We start from the raw sequence: 17,549 nt of genomic DNA on the forward strand, positions 1-17,549 counted from the left end.
AAATGGTTCTTAAACTTCAACTGTCTTTTTTTCACATAATTACTCTCAATCTCTAACATAGGGCTTTCCTTCTTAAGGGGCTTAGGCTTCATTTGATGCATAAGATTGGATTATATATGATAAATGATTAGGTTTATGTGCATTCAAGGAAGAAGATGAAAGGTCCTCGCAAAAAAACAAAGTGGAAGATGAAAAGTGTCTTATAACTTGAAGAAAGAATATGGATTAGCTATAAGGGAAAACTTATCTCCTTTAATTCTACCATTTTTTTGGAAATTAAAAGGGATAAGTTTCCCTTATGAGTAGAAGTTTCTTTTTTAAATACAGATGAATTTAGCTATTTAGTCAATCCAATTCAATCATATATATCAAATAAAGTGTTAGTTTCCTATAATTGAATTGAGCATATAAAAGAGGGAATAGTTGGAAATGGCTTATTGGAGAAGGCAACAGGTATCATCAAGCAGAGGCTTCCAATTTGAACTAGGAAAAGAATCTCAAAAGCCATAGATAACATATTTGTTTCAAAGCAAAAATAGAAAAAAAATATATTTAAGGTGGACATGCAATCTTTCCCATATCTATGGAGATAAAATATATGTGCTTTCCAATTTTGGACACTCCTTAGACCTATGGGTCTGACCCTTTTTAACAGACCTTTTTTATTTGAGGACTCTAATGGTTGATTAGATCCCTTTCTGTAATTAATTAGGCTCGTTTAGTTAGTAGATTGAAAGCTTAAGAATGGAAAGATAATTTCATTTTCATATTTGGTAAATACAATCTTAGGAAAACAATTTATGCTTCATGGAAAGTGAAATCCTCCACCCAATTTAGGTCTCATTTTCCTTTCCTATGGAAAAGCGTTAATTACAATTTTTCAAGATCAAATTGTCCCCAAAAACAATTGAAAATTATCAAGTATCTTACATACCCTTATGCATATATAGAGGAAATTATAGATTTGGTCTACTTACTTTATAGCTAGTTCAATTTTGGTTCATGATCTTTTTTAAGTTCGGTTTTTGTCCACTTATTATCCAACTTGTTCGGTTTTGGTCCATTATATCTATTTTGGATGGATGTCGTTAATTTAAGGGGTAACTATGTAAGTTCCTAATAAAATTTATAAAATAAAAAAACAAACAAACAAATTAAAAATCAAAAATTGAAAATTACAAAAATAAAACTGAAAAATTAAAAAACATACCCAAAGTCCAGATCGAGGATCCAACCTAGGCTTGTTGCTGGGTCAAGGTGGGGGAGGAAGGGGGGCTCGGGGAGAGTTGGTTTGGGGAGAAGGGACTGGCCGAGGAGGATGGGGGTTTGGAGGGGAGGCTAGGAGGAGAGAGAAATAGAGTTGCAGAGAGTGACAGAGGGAAAGAGAAGGAGAGAGAAACAGATAGGTAGAGATAGAGAGAAGTGGAGGATTTTTCGATGGAGGCGCCGCCCAGTGGCCGAAAATGAAGGATTTGGAAATACCCCCCTCCCAAAACCCATCCTCCCAGTGCCCACCCGAAACCCACCCCCCGGCCAATCCCTCCTCCCTAGGGGTGGGCATAGGACGGGGGGAGATGGGACTGACCTCATCCCGTTCCCAATCCTAGAAGTTGCATTCGGGATGCAATCGGGACGGGATGACCATAATACCATTTCAAAACCAAATATATGGAACGGGATGGGTTTCGGGACCTGTTAGCTATTCATGCATTCATAACTATACTTCAACATACAACAATTCAAGTTTCAACAATGAATATAATGCAACTTCAAAGTTCAAAGTTTCAAACTCATGTTCTCAAATCTCAACAATTCAAGACTTTAAGCAAGGAGTTAAATTTCGAAATTTTCAGCGAAATTTCGCCGAAAATTTCGTTTTTCAGGACCATCGAAATTTTATCACATGTTCATCTATTTTTCGTCAAATTTCAACTAAATTATCGAAATTTTGCCGAAATTTCGAGGCATCTTCACGGCATCTTTTGGTGAATTTGAGCGAAATTTCGCCAAAATTTCGATCAAATTCACAAACCCAGGGAGAAAAGAGATCGTCCCTTTTCCCCTAAAAGTTCTAAAAAAAAAGGGGAAGGAGAGGTGTTTTAATTGACTAGGGAAGAAAGGGGGCGAGAAGAGATTAGAGAGAGAAGAGATCGGGGGAGAGAAGAGATTGGGGAGGGAGAGGAGGAAGAGAGGGAGATTGGGGAAGGAGAAAGGATGAACAGATCTGGGAGGGAGAGGGAGGAGAAGGAAGAAATCAGAGAGGGAGGGAGGGAGAAAGAGAAGATGAGAAGAACTGAGAGGAATAGGAGAGGGGGGACTAGGGAGTCACGGGGAATGAAAGGAAACAAAAAAAAAAGGAAACAAAAATGAAAATAAACAAAAAGAAAAGAAAAGAGGAAGGCAGGAAGCTTACTGTCTTCGTCTCTTTGAGCTTTTATTTTTTTCTTCTCAACTGAAAGAAATTCATTTTTCTTTTCTCCTAAAAAGTAGGAACTCAATTGAAAAGTTACTAAAAAGCCTACAACTCCCAGTGCTTATATTAGACTTCTTGGTTGGCTGGGCTCTCGGGCTCAGTCATGTCATGTGTTAATCATACTAATTTCATGACTCTTTGATCCCACCCCCACCAACCACATCATATATGTCAGTTTCTATGCCACAAGGCCTACAATGAATTTTAATTTATTTATTTCTTACATAATATTTTTTTTGAAAAACATGATTTGAATATCATGAGCATAGAAAAGTATTTTTAGAGTGTATAATTTAGGACGGAGCCTTTGGGCAATTGGAAATTTGGAAAAAAAAAAAAATTTGGGTTTTCGTTTGGCCATTTTAGAGTTTTGTTTAGTTTTTAAATTTTAATACATTTCTATATAAAAAATAATTAAAAATATATACCCTAAATAACCTAAACTCTAATATCTTATATCATATCTTAAACAATATAGAGTATAAATTATAAAGTATATATGGTTTGGTATATAAATTATAGAGTATAAAGAGTATTTAGGTATATACAGTATATAGAGTTTAGTATTAGGATTTAGTGTATAGATTATAGAGTATAAAGAATATACTAATTTCATTTATTCATTATACTAATTTTATTTAACAGTATTTGTCTCCAGCGAACATTATATTCATCTTATATCACATGAAACCTACTATATAATTTCGTTTCTTCAATGTTTTTTATCAATTTAGTAGATAATATGTTAAATAAACATATGGTAAAGTTTCATTCAAAATTTCCGTATTTTGATAACAATTTCCGTCGTTTCCGTCTAATTTTTGTCGAAATTTAAAAATCTTCGAAATTTCCGTCGAAATTTTCATCGAAATTTTTTCGAAATCCGAAATTTTATTCCTTGACTTTAAGTTACTGTTATTCAAATTTCAACAATTCAAGCTGGAAGTAATTTAATTCTATGGCATCAGTGCATCACAAACTCAGTCTACATCAATAACATCACAAACTTAAACTCAGTCTACATCACAAACTCAAAAAATTAGAATTAAGCCTTATGGCTTATTACAATTTACAAATACAAAATACAAACTACAAAGTTACAAACTCAGAAATCACACAAGATTTGATTTTAACCACTGGCAGCAGTGGTCACACTTCAAACTACTGGCAGGCTGGTAGCAATGGTCAACTGGGCACACTTTTGCCTTTGGTTTTGAACCCTTCAAACTACTGGTAGCAGTGGTCACACTTGCATTTTCTACAAAAAATAAATCACAGCAGAAAGTTAGAAACTATTAAAATTCAATACACAAAGCAAAGCAAGTAAAGTAAAACAAATTTACAAAACATTACCCAATTCAATACTTTCATAAAATTCAAGTTCTTCAATACAAGGTTCATCCCCCCTCAACCAGTTTTGCATACAAATTAAGGCCTCCACTGATGTAGGAGTTAATGAACTCCTAAATGCATCTATGACCTTGCCCTCAGTGCTAAAACAACTTTCAGATGCAACTGTTAACACTTGAATTGTCACGCCCCGAAACCCAGGTACGTAACAGAGGCACCTATCTTGAGAATACCAGAGACTACAACAACCAGTCCCCCGGTGTTATAATCCCAAATATCCACAAAATAGGTTAAGCCTTTTGGTTTAGTAAAAATGGGTTGGATCAGAGTGCTTGAGTTTGCAGCGGAAAATTTATTCAGAAATAGTTAATTTGGAATTAAACCAACCCTCGGAGCTACTATTGTTTAGAGTAACTTCAAAGAAACTGTTTATATAAACTCGATAGTTTAAAAGTAGACAACCCAAGGACTCAGTGTATATACATGATATGACCAAGGGTATATAAAGATAGTAAAAGGTCACCAAAGACCTGCCCAAGGAAATATACTGACTAAACAGGAACACAGGAGTTGACAAGCTCGAGACCGCACCACCACCCCTCAATCGAGGCCGTCAAAGTCCACACGCGCAGCACCTAAGAGGGAGAAAAAAAAAAACAACAATGTAGGGGTGAGCATCACATACGTTCATTGCTCCCCTTCAGGGAACTCCCTGCTAGGTTTGAAAAATAATTTGAGATAATTTAAACACAAACCAGTTGTCAAGCCTTGTAAAACTAGTAACATGCTCATACAATTTTCAAAATACAGTTTTCCGGGCCCAAGTTCAGAATCATACCTGTTGACCAGCCGTTAGGGCTAACTACCCTCTCACAAAAACATAACAAAGTCCTGCAGTCATTTGACTGGGACAGGGTAGCGAAAGTGGCCATTTCATGGTTATACCGCCTAGACTGGCCTCCCAAGAAGGACAATCGACCAGTCCGTCCGTACAACCCCTCATGAGGTTTTGGGGATCGAAACCCAGGGTCTACCGTAAGGGACCTTTCACTCTCAGGTCAAACACAATAACAATCTCACGAGAATATGCATAACAGTCATCATTCCCATCATCATAAAACCAAGCAGATATGCCAATCAAAAACATGCATCTTTATCACACAGTATTTATTATATAGTACATGCAGGAAATCCACTAGTCAGAGTGTGTTGTCCCCCTACCTAGCGTCCAAAGCTTTTGCCTGTTTTCGAGTACAAATCACAAGTTGCCACGTCGCAACGATCTCTTTTAGGTAACTGGAGTTCCTAGTTTGACAACAACTGGTGTTAAAAACGGTCTTCACGTAAATCGATGACCTTGTCTGTTAAGACCAGGTATAATTCAGAGGTTTGGCACTAGCGTAACTGCTAGGCTTCTCTGAATTCTTAATCCGACATGACTTTGCACCCCGAGGCAAACAGTCATGTCAGACCGTGTGGTTTCTATATCTATTTTAATTTATTGTCGAGGAGGTTGATCAGATATGAACCTACAACGTGACCAGGTCAGTGCATGGGGAAACTGAGGGAGCTCTGGCTCAGTACCCAACGCCTGTATGCTCATGGACTGACCTTAGTCATCACGTTATTTAGTTACCACTGATATGGCCTCAATATTTATTAAGTTCATTTGATAACAACAGTTAAACGGCGTTTCGTCTATAACCACAACTTAAATAATTGCAGATTAAATAAGCTGGGTTAAGGGTATACATGTTGAAGACTTCCCACGGGCAGAGTCTCGGTACTACTAGACTTGCTAAATAATAAGATTAAAATAGCCTAATTAACAAGAGATTAATTTAACAAAATTTTAGCAGAAATTCGACAGGGATCAAAAAATTACCTATGAAGCTCAGAAATGATTTTTTTTAAACTTCACCAAAACATAGCCTTCACACTACTAGAATTGAAGAGCTCGTCGCCACGATCGCGTAGGCGAAATCCGATCGTCGATCGGAGCTCCAGAACTCAAGATAAACTCAAAACAAGATTGAAGAAGAGAGAGAAAGAAGGAGAGAGGAGAGAGAAGCTCTCTCTTGGGAAGCGTGCGGCTGAAATGGGATGAAGATCAGCTGGGGTTCACGCCACTATTTATAGGGAGAGAGAGTAGTCAACTCGGTTGACTCATCCGAGTTGACTGGGTTGACTCAAGTCAACCGTCACAAAATGGGTCAATGAGGAAGTGACACGTGGCATGTGCACTAACACTTGGCTGCACATGCAGCCATCAGATCTTGCTGACATGCAGCGATGGACGCTCCAGATCGTGCCACGTGGCGCGATCTGGTGATTTCCTATTTTATTTTCTTTTTCCTATATTCCCCAATTTCAAAAATTAATTAAAAATAGCTCGGGACCCAGAAAAATACTACGGACTCGTATCGACTAGTACTAATTAACTATGAGGTCAAATTACCAATTTGCCCTTTAGAAAAATTTCGAAAATTTCAAGCTCCACAAACTAAGAAAATTTAGGAAATTCATAAAATAATCTCCCGGACTCGGAGTAATACGAGACTTGCACCGTTGGGTTCGTGAGTAAAAGTACTACCTTTTAAAGTTCTAACTTGGGTCAAAACCCTAGTCAAAGCTGGTCAAACAATTTAAAGCTCAAGGTGAACAAAATTAGATTTTCTAACAAATAAATTCTATAAAACCTTTTTTGAAAATAAGGAAAAATCACAAAATAAATTTGAAAATTTCCGGGTCTCACATCTTCCCCTACTTAGAAAAAATCTCGTCCTCGAGATTACCAAGGGTGCTCGAACCAAAAGTGGGTACGTGGACTCCAGTTCCTGTACAACGTTTTCTCCTTTACGTTCTCAATCAATCATAATCCAACTTTACTTGAGTGATAAAGAATGCATAACAACAACTCTCGAGAAAAATACCTCTATTGATCAAGTCGAAATACTGGAGACTCATTTTTAAAAAGATAAAAACAAGCTACGGTTGATATCAGTCCCCAAAGACACTTCCGTTGATCTGACGATACCGTAATGTCGAGGATCCTTCTGATAACCAAACCCGTAAACTAAAGCGAAAACGGAGACCTCCATTGATCTCGACTATAAGTGATACTAGAGATAATTTCTCCTCACAACAGTCATTCGCCCAATGTTGACCTTGCATCGTTGTCCGCTTTGTCGAACAAGTTCTTCTTAACCGATCCTAAGAGTTAGTAAGTTCAAAAACCTTAAAATTCAAAGTTTAGTTTTTTTTTTTTTTAAGGAAAATAGTTAAGGTAAGTAAGATACCGTCGGGTTCAGCATCGTCATCATCTCGATGGGCTCTTACAGCGAACACTCTAGCTCGGCCTCCTCCTCCACGTCCTGGACCACCTTGGTTAGCTTGACGTGGTGCTTGTTGCCCTGGTCGTGCTGGTTGAGCATTGGGTGCCTGTTGGAGTGGTTGAGTTTCTGGAAATCGGATTACGGCTCTCTCGACTGTTCTTTGGTCTATCCTTATTTCATTCCTGCGAGGGCACCTAGTCCTAATATGACCTTCCTCTCCACAATGGTAGCACACTACTAATCCTGCAATTCTTTTTGGCTGGTTGTTCTGCTCTGATTCTTCCCTAGAGTCTCTCTTCTTGTTGTTTTTCCTTCCATCAGACTTTCCATTTTGATTTCTCTCCTTGACACTATACAGATAGTCCTGCTCTACTGCATAGGCTGCCTCCACTGTTTCCTTATAAGTCCTAGTAGTTTGAGCAACAATGTATCTCCTAATGCTGTCTCTCAAGCCTTGTCTGAACTTCACAGTTTTGAAGTCCTCGTCAGCCATCGCACACTGGACAAATCTCCCTAACTCAGTGAACTTAGAGACGTATTCAGAGATTGTCATATTATCTTGCTTCAACTCCATGAACTCTTTCATCTTAGCTTGTCTCAGGGGTTGAGGGAAATACCTATCATAGAAGACTACTTCAAATTCCTCCCAAGTCATAACCTCAACATCTGGTTCTCGGTCGCGGACTGAATCCCACCAACGATCTGCTTCTCCTTCGAGAACATGAGTTGCCAACCAGACTCGGTATTTTGGCGGAGCATTGATTCCTTCCAACTTTTTCAGGACATGTTTAATCCAGGCCTCAGCTTTATCTTTTTCAGAATCACCATAAAATTTCATGGGCTTTATCTTAAGAAACCGGTCAAAGTAATGACCACGGCGCTGTTCCTGGCGCTCGACTTCAGTTTGATGATTTTGGGCAAAGTTACCCATAACAGCTTGGAAAACTTCGGCAAACTGCTGTGCGTTCATTTGGTTTGGTGGCTGAGCGCGGTTTTGACGTCGAGGCGGCATCTTGTCAACAAAACTGACAGACTGAAAGAAAAATGGGCAGACTTTAACAATGACTTTCAAGAATAGAAGAAAAGGATGATAAACAAGAGAAGTTCGAACAAGACTCTTGGAAGAAGAAAGAATTTCAGAAGACTCTATTTTGAAAACATTTTCAGGAAAACTGCTCTGATACCATTTTAACTGTCACGCCCCGAAACCCAGGTACGTAACAGAGGCACCTATCTTGAGAATACCAGAGACTACAACAACCAGTCCCCCGGTGTTATAATCCCAAATATCCACAAAATAGGTTAAGCCTTTTGGTTTAGTAAAAATGGGTTGGATCAGAGTGCTTGAGTTTGCAGCGGAAAATTTATTCAGAAATAGTTAATTTGGAATTAAACCAACCCTCGGAGCTACTATTGTTTAGAGTAACTTCAAAGAAACTGTTTATATAAACTCGATAGTTTAAAAGTAGACAACCCAAAGACTCAGTGTATATACATGATATGACCAAGGGTATATAAAGATAGTAAAAGGCCACCAAAGACCTGCTCAAGGAAATATACTGACTAAACAGGAACACAGGAGTTGACAAGCTCGAGACCGCACCACCACCCCTTAATCGAGGCCGTCAAAGTCCACACGCGCAGCACCTAAGAGGGAGAAAAAAAAAAAAAACAATGTAGGGGTGAGCATCACATACGTTCATTGCTCCCCCTCAGGGAACTCCCTGCTAGGTTTGAAACATAATTTGAGATAATTTAAACACAAACCAGTTGTCAAGCCTTAAAACTAGTAACATGCTCATACAATTTTCAAAATACAGTTTTCCTGGCCCAAGTTCAGAATCATACCTGTTGACCAGCCGTTAGGGCTAACTACCCTCTCACAAAAACATAACAAAGTCCTGCAGTCATTTGACTGGGACAGAGTAGCGAAAGTGGCCATTTCATGGTTATACCGCCTAGACTGGCCTCCCAAGAAGGACAATCGACCAGTCCGTCCGTACAACCCCTCATGAGGTTTTGGGGATCGAAACCCAGGGTCTACCGTAAGGGACCTTTCACTCTCAAGTCAAACACAATAACAATCTCACGAGAATATGCATAACAGTCATCATTCCCATCATATAAAACCAAACAGATATGCCAATCAAAAACATGCATCTTTATCACACAGTATTTATTATATAGTACATGCAGGAAATCCACTAGTCAGAGTGTGTTGTCCCCCTACCTAGCGTCCAAAGCTTTTGCCTGTTTTCGAGTACAAATCACAATTTGCCACGTCGCAACGATCTCTTTTAGGTAACTGGAGTTCCTAGTTTGACAACAACTGGTGTTAAAAACGGTCTTCACGTAAATCGATGACCTTGTCTGTTAAGACCAGGTATAATTCAGAGGTTTGGCACTAGCGTAACTGCTAGGCTTCTCTGAATTCTTAATCCGACATGACTTTGCACCCCGAGGCAAACAGTCATGTCAGACCGTGTGGTTTCTATATCTATTTTAATTTATTGTCGATGAGGTTGATCAGATATGAACCTACAACGTGACCAGGTCAGTGCATGGGGAAACTGAGGAGCTCTGGCTCAGTACCCAACGCCTGTATGCTCATGGACTGACCTTAGTCATCACGTTATTTAGTTACCACTGATATGGCCTCAATATTTATTAAGTTCATTTGATAACAACAGTTAAACGGCGTTTCGTCTATAACCACAACTTAAATAACTGCAGATTAAATAAGCTGGGTTAAGGGTATACCTGTTGAAGACTTCCCACGGGCAGAGTCTCGGTACTACTAGACTTGCTAAATAATAAGATTAAAATAGCCTAATTAACAAGAGATTAATTTAACAAAATTTTAGCAGAAATTCGACAGGGATCAAAAAATTACCTATGGAGCTCAGAAATGATTTTTTTAAAACTTCACCGAAACATAGCCTTCACACTACTAGAATTGAAGAGCTCGTCGCCACGATCGCGTAGGCGAAATCGGATCGTCGATCGGAGCTCCAAAACTCAAGATAAACTCAAAACAAGATTGAAGAAGAGAGAGAAAGGAGGAGAGAGGAGAGAGAAGCTCTCTCTTGGGAAGCGTGCGGCTGAAATGGGATGAAGATCAGCTGGGGTTCACGCCACTATTTATAAGGAGAGAGAGTGAGTCAACTCGGTTGACTCATCCGAGTTGACTGGGTTGACTCAAGTCAACCGTCACAAAATGGGCCAATGAGGAAGTGACACGTGGCATGTGCACTAACACTTGGCTGCACATGCAGCCATCAGATCTTGCTGCCATGCAGCGATGGACGCTCCAGATCGTGCCACGTGGCGCGATCTGGTGATTTCCTATTTTATTTTCTTTTTCCTATATTCCTCAACTTCAAAAATTAATTAAAAATAGCTCGGGACTCAGAAAAATACCCCGAAAAATACTACGGACTCGTATCGACTAGTACTAATTAACTATGAGGTCAAATTACCAATTTGCCCTTTAGAAAAATTTCGAAAATTTCAAGCTCCACAAACTAAGAAAATTTAGGAAATTCATAAAATAATCTCCCGGACTCGGAATAATACGAGACTTGCACCGTTGGGTTCGTGAGTAAAAGTACTACCTTTTAAAGTTCTAACTTGGGTCAAAACCCTAGTCAAAGCTGGTCAAACAATTTAAAGCTCAAGGTGAACAAAATTAGATTTTCTAACAAATAAATTCTATAAAACCTTTTTTGAAAATAAGGAAAAATCACAAAATAAATTTGAAAATTTCCGGGTCTCACATGAATGGCAAGAATATCCTTGGCAATTGCTGCCAACACAGGGTACTTAGGACCATTGAGCTTCCACCACAATAAAATGTCAAAATCATCTACATTTTTTTTGCTATCCATTCCAAAGGATCCATCAAATATTTATCAACTTCATGTGCCACCACAGCTTCATTACTCTCTTCCACCACCTTTCTCCAATCATTCAATATGTCATCCCTCCCACTATCTCTACCCTCATTTTCTACCATAGAACTAGAAGTGGCAATATGTGAATCAGAATTCACATTCATTCTCATGTGTATGCCACCATCTACGTTTGGTCCATACTCATGATAAAGGGTCATCAACACTTCTTTCAACTCTTTGGCAACCCCCTGCACCTCCCACTCTTCAAAACCCTCATTTTTATACAAATAAATTACATGTCTCATCTTGAACCTTGGATCCAAAACAAGTGCAATCAACACCAATCTGTTCAGATTGTGGAATGAGCCAAAATACTTATTGTATTTAGCTCTCATGTTGGCTGTTATGTCAACCAACACTCTCTCACTTTCTGAACCATTTGCCATCTCAGGTGCCACAAATAACCTTTTAATCTCATGTTCAATAGCTAATATATCATGAAAGGTTGTGTTGATAGTGAGATGCAAAGATACATTAACTCTTAAAGTCACATCATAAAACACCTTCAAAAACTTCACAAATACCCTTGCATTTTCCCAATTAACTTCACTTGGTGGTCCAACCCTAAACCTCTTACTACTACTTTGAATCACATTGTCATCCTCATCAAATTCTTCATCTGCTTCCTTGAAAAAGCCAAAAATGAGTTGTACGTCCTCATCCTCCCCCTTTCTTGCAAAAGCTTTTTTAAATTTCAAGGCAAATTCCAACATTATAAATGTTGAATTCCACCTTGTGGGGATATCCATACACACAAGACCTTTGCTGGACAGTTTCACTTTTTCCACTGAGGACTTAAAATACTCCAATCTCTGTGGAGAGGACCTCACATACTTCACAGCATTCCTAATAGCTAAAACAAACTTATTCAGCTTCTTCAACCCACTTCATACTATTAAATTGGTTATGTGAGCACAACATCTCACATGCAAGTACTTTCCACCCAAAACAGCTTGTGAATTCTCCCACATTTTCATCTAAGACCTAACCCAATCTAAAGCTACTTTATTTGCAGAATCATTGTCAACAGTTATGGTCATAACCTTCTCTATCCCCCACTCTAACAAACAACACTCAATAAGCTTCCCTATGGTGGTCCCTTGGTGATTAGGAATCACACAAAAGTTTAAAACTCTTTTGTGCATTTTTCAATCACTATCAATAAAATGGGCAGTTAGCACCATATAATTAAAGTTTTGGACATTTGTCCAAGTGTCAGTAGTGAGGCTGATCCTATGTGCACTCAACTCCTTCTTCAACTTGATCTTACAGACATCATACATTTTTAGAAATTGCCTAACTATGGTTCTCCTACTAGGTACATCAAACAATAGGCAAGCAACACTACAAAACTTCCTAAAACCCTTCTTCTCTACAAAAATAAATGGAAGCTCATCTACTACAATCATTTCCACACAAGCTTCCATAGCATCATTATGCACAAACCCCCTAGCAACAATCTTGTTACCCTGACCCTTATCACCAGCAATGATCTTTTGGTTTTTATTTTGGTTTGGTGGGTAATATCTGCAATATTTTATAATGTGCTTAAGCATTCCTGATGTCCCATTTTTCCCACTATCAACATCATAATCTCCAAGACTACCCTTAGGACAGTATATGCATTTGGCTCTCTTCATAATAACTTCTAAATCTACTATCTTCCCTGATTGATCCTTTTTTTTTTTTCTATTTTCTTATCATCATACACTTTAAAATGATCCCAAACCCAACTACGTTTGGAACCAGTACCAGCTTTAGGTTTACTATCATTAGTGAGGCTTACCTCTGCTTCATCTTGCATGTGCACTCCTTCTTCTGCTGGAGGTTCAGATTGCATGGGCACTGAGTTTGGAGGCACTGGGCTTGGTGAGGTTGCAGCAGAAGAAGCACCCACACTCTGCTGCTGTGATCGAGACTGCATCAACAAAGAAACAAACCACATAAACATGTGCAAAATCAATAACTCAACTGGGGATAAATAACTAATCAATTGGAAAATCACAGATAACAAACTTGTCAAGCTACACTAATCAACTGGGAATTTGAAACTGACTAATCAACTAATTAATCAAGAACCGAAGAACCCATAACCAAGAACCCATAACCCATAACCCATAACCCAGAAAGCTTACCATTTGAAGCTGAGAAGATATGACCCACTCGAAGCCCTAACCCAGTCATGTGACAATCTAATCAAGACTCAAGAGACAGATAGCGTGATTTCGAGAGGGATTCAAGATGGAATGATGGATTAGAAAGAGTTTGAGATGGATTCGAGAGGGGTTCGAAAGGGGATTCTGGATTCGAGAGGAATTCGAAAGAGATAGGTTCCGGCTTTGAGAAAGATTCAAGGGGAAAGCTGGAGAGGTATGTTCAGTTTTGGTAATATGAGAGGGATTCGAGAAGAGAGGTTGTTCTTGTATAGTTGTTTTGGTAATCTGATTTTAATTTTTGGTTTTGGTTGGAGAGGACTCAGAGGAGAGACTAGAGATGAGGCTGAGAGGCTGCGAATGGGAATAGACGAAGAGTAAAGACTGAAAGGCTGAACAAATTTGGGATTAGGGTATAGGCATTGGGTATTGTTAGTTGTGGTCAAGTCTATACTAGAAATATAGACTTGCCCAAACAGCCAACCAAAGTGTGACATGTAATTAAAAAATAAAAATAAAATAAAATAAATTATAAACGGTACGGTACGGGATGAGATTAAAGTGTGGGTACCAATCTCATCCCGTTGTATTTGGGATCGGTATGAGATAGTTCCGAAATTCACGAGACCTACACGGTATGAGACAAATTTGGGATGGTACCGGTATGGGTTCGGTATTCCGGGTTTAATGCCCACCCCTACTCCTCCCAAAACCCACCCTCCCCGGTTCCCCCTTCCTCCCCTACCCCAACCCAACAACAAGTTTTTTGTTTTTCTTTTTCAGTATTTTTTTCTTGTAATTTTTTTTGTTTTTTATTTATTTTTGTTTGTTTTTTTTTATTTTATAAATTTTATGAGAAAATTACATATTTGCTCCTCAAATTAACGACATCCATCCAAAATAGAAGGGATGGACCAAAATCGAACAAGTTAGATAATAAGTAGACCAAAACCGAACTTAAAAAAGATTATGGATCAAAATTGAACTAGCTATAAAGTAAGTTAACCAAATCTGTAATTTCCACTGCATATATATATATATAAATTAAACAATTTTTGTTTTCTATTACTGCATAAACCAAATATGAAAATGGAAATAAAAGGCATTTCCTAGTTACTTTCTCAGTATTAGCAAACATATTAATGGGAATCATGCATTCCCTTCCCCTTGAAAAATGCATAGATATTTATTTCTCAATAATTCAATTCCGCGAACCAAACAGGGACTTAGTGTTTTTTTTTTCTTTTGGCCTCCAATTTAACAAAATAAATTGCAAAAATTAGAAGAAATAAATTTTTTAATGGATTGGTCATTAAAAAGAAAATAAAGATCAAGCTAGTCAAAATTGTATAACATTAGAGGTTGATATCTTGTATATGTTGATCGAGTTTATAACAAGAACTTGTAATTCTGATATGTTGCGTGTTTATAAGTGGGAATAACATTTATCAGAGTTCTCTCATTAATTAGACCCAAAATAAGGCGTAAAGTCACCTTTGATCCCTGTATTTTGAGGTAAGTCGTACTTTGGTCCCGTCATTTTAATTTGCACGTTTGTAGGACCGTGTTTTCATTAGTGTCACAATCAGGTCCAATCCGTCTAAATCAAGATGGAAAATGCCAACGTGGCACCACCTGATTGGCTCTAAAGTAGACAATTTTGATGGATTGGACCTGATTGCAACATTATGGAAACACGGTCTTTCAAAAATTCAAATTGAAATAACGGGACCAACGTGCGACTCGTTCATCGTACAGGGACCAAAAACATCTTTTGGCCCCAAAAAAATCACAATCTCCTTGACAAGACATTATACTCATGCAATAACAAAACATTATAATAAAATAACCCAATAATTGAAAAAAGTTACTACAAGCTTGCTTGTTGTCGTGAACAAAACAATATTGTCCCCTAATATTCATCCTAAGAACTTAAAAAAAAAAAAAAAAAAAAAGAACAATTAGGTGGAGAGATTCAATGAGTGTTTATCACCTTATTAGTTAGCTCATTCAATGTGGGATTAGTGCTCAAACACTTGAGAGAAGGAGAAAGTGAAAACTTTGTACTCATAGGCCATGTTTGTTTCACCTTCTTAACAGGGACTGACTTAATTAAGACTTTAAGCCCATGTTTGGTGAGTTTAGGATTAAACAAAATAGGGCTTAGTGAATCCTCTCCAACTTAAATGAGACTTCTTAGGTGGGCTTAGTGAAACCTGTGAAAATGTGGAGGTTTAGCTAAGAACCTCCTTAGCTGGGTCTACCTAAGACCAAACTTAAAAATCAGAACACGACTTCATCAAAATCAGAACAAATTGAACGAGAAAGAGAGAGTGAGAAAAAGTGGGCAGCGGCGACCGGCGAGAAGAACTGGGCAGCGGCGACCGACGAGAAGAACTGGGCAGAAGCGACTGGTAATTTGGCTCTTTCATCTTCTACAGCAACCTAACCCATTTCTTCTACCTGCAGCAACAACAGAGAGTGAGTTCTCTTCAAAATTCCTCTCCAAATCAATTGTTTACATTGTGCCGTTTAAATATTTTCGCTGTTCTATCGTGCATACATGAAGGGACCTTCTCTTTTTTCGTCATTTGCAGAGACCTCTTCTCCTCTACAATTCATTCTCTCTTTTCATCAGTAAATCATCTTCATTTCTGTACAACCATACAAGTTCCACTCTCACCTCACCTCCATCTCATATACCCACTTCCTACAAAGTATCAAATTTAATGTTGTTGGAAAAAGAATTAGACTTGATAATGAAGAAACCCATTAGTAATGATACAGAAGCTCATTAAAGAATTAGATCCTAGAAATTGACTTCCTCTTTCCAACAGTGGATCCGATGGTTTGTACTGTTGCTGCCGGAAAAAGAACAAAGAAACCCAACTTACTGAAATGGGAAAATTTTTATCCTCTAAGAAAAAGTGGGTATGAGAGGGAGCTTAGGTAGAGATAAAATGGTGGTTTATTGATAAAAATAGAGAAGGAGATGTAGGAGGCGACTAATGAGAGGAGCTCTCTGCAAGTGATGAAAAGAGAGTGATATAACAAAAAGAACAATGAACAGTGAACCAAAAAATTAAAACAGTAATGATGTGGCACAATGTCAACCATATGATTTTTTTTATTCTAAATAAATAAATATAGGGATTTATGATTTTGTTTTAAAAATTAATTTTCCAACTTGTTAGTTCTGCACTACACCAAACATAGGATATGACTATTTTCATTTTTCAGGTTGTTAGTCCTGTACTGCACCAAACATAAAGGCAGTTCTTAGCTAGCTTAGTCCATGTCAAGCCAGTCCATGCCAGTCCCTATAGCTAGTCCATGCCAAGACAGTCCTGTGAAACAAACGAGGCCATAGGGGGTGTTTGTTACACAGGATTAAGGGGGACTGTCTTAAATAAGACACTAATCTCATGTTTGGTTGGACACAATATTAAGGTTAATGAGATTATGAAATCTGGTCTTACTAAAAACTCCTCCTTAGCCATTCTAATTTAACACCATGTGAAAGTAGTTCACTAAATAAGAACTTCCCTCCCTTGCTCCAGCATTCCCCAACCCAGCCCCTCCCCTCCCCTCCCCTCCCCGCCCCCACCCATCCTCCCTCTCCCCCTCACCCGGCCCTACCCCACCTCCCTCCCCTCCACCCAAACCCGACCCACCCAAAATTTTGAAACCAAAACCAGAGTAGCATTCAATCCACCCAGAGACCAAAATTCAAATGAATCCCACAAAATTAATCAAAACCTAGAAACCAAAACCAGAGCACCATACCAAAAAGTCAACAAAACAGAGACAATCCAAAACTTCTTAGCTTAGATTCGCAGTGCTCGGTGGTCGTTGAGGCAATCGAAATCCATGGCTAGACTCACCGTGACGAGGGGAAAAGGTTGAGGGTGGTCTGGCTTTGCGACTTGGCCGGAGACGAAGTCAACGGTGAAGAAGGGGCTTCGGGTGTTCCGGTGGGTTTCTGGGTAAAAGAGTCTTGCCGGTAGAGAGAGAAGAGTGAGAAGGTGGTGATTGTTGTGGTCTCACCGATCGGTGTGGGCTGGAGAAGATGATGTCGAGATAGAGAGGTAGTGACCTCGGGGAAGAAAAAGAAAATGGGAGAGAGAGGGAGATGAGAAGAGAGAAATTGGAAAAGGGGAAGAAAAAAGAAAAAAAAAAGTGAGAAATAGTGAAGGCGTGATGCACCACCAAACGTAGGACAAGCCTAAGCCTATCCCATAGAGTCCAGGACAAGCCTAGGAAATAGTGAAGTCCTTAATAGTGA

At 38.7% G+C, this 17,549-nt stretch overlaps 1 pseudogene; it reads right to left on the reverse strand.

The window, feature by feature from the left end:
• Positions 1 to 3,585: 3,585 nt before the first annotated feature.
• On the reverse strand, positions 3,586 to 13,295 carry LOC147299309 (zinc finger BED domain-containing protein RICESLEEPER 4-like; annotated as a pseudogene).
• Between the last annotated feature and the right edge of the window lie 4,254 nt (positions 13,296 to 17,549).

This window comes from Dryas octopetala, chromosome 1 (genome assembly GCF_963921425.1).
Source record: "Dryas octopetala chromosome 1, drDryOcto1.1, whole genome shotgun sequence".
Taxonomy (NCBI): Eukaryota; Viridiplantae; Streptophyta; class Magnoliopsida; order Rosales; family Rosaceae; genus Dryas; species Dryas octopetala.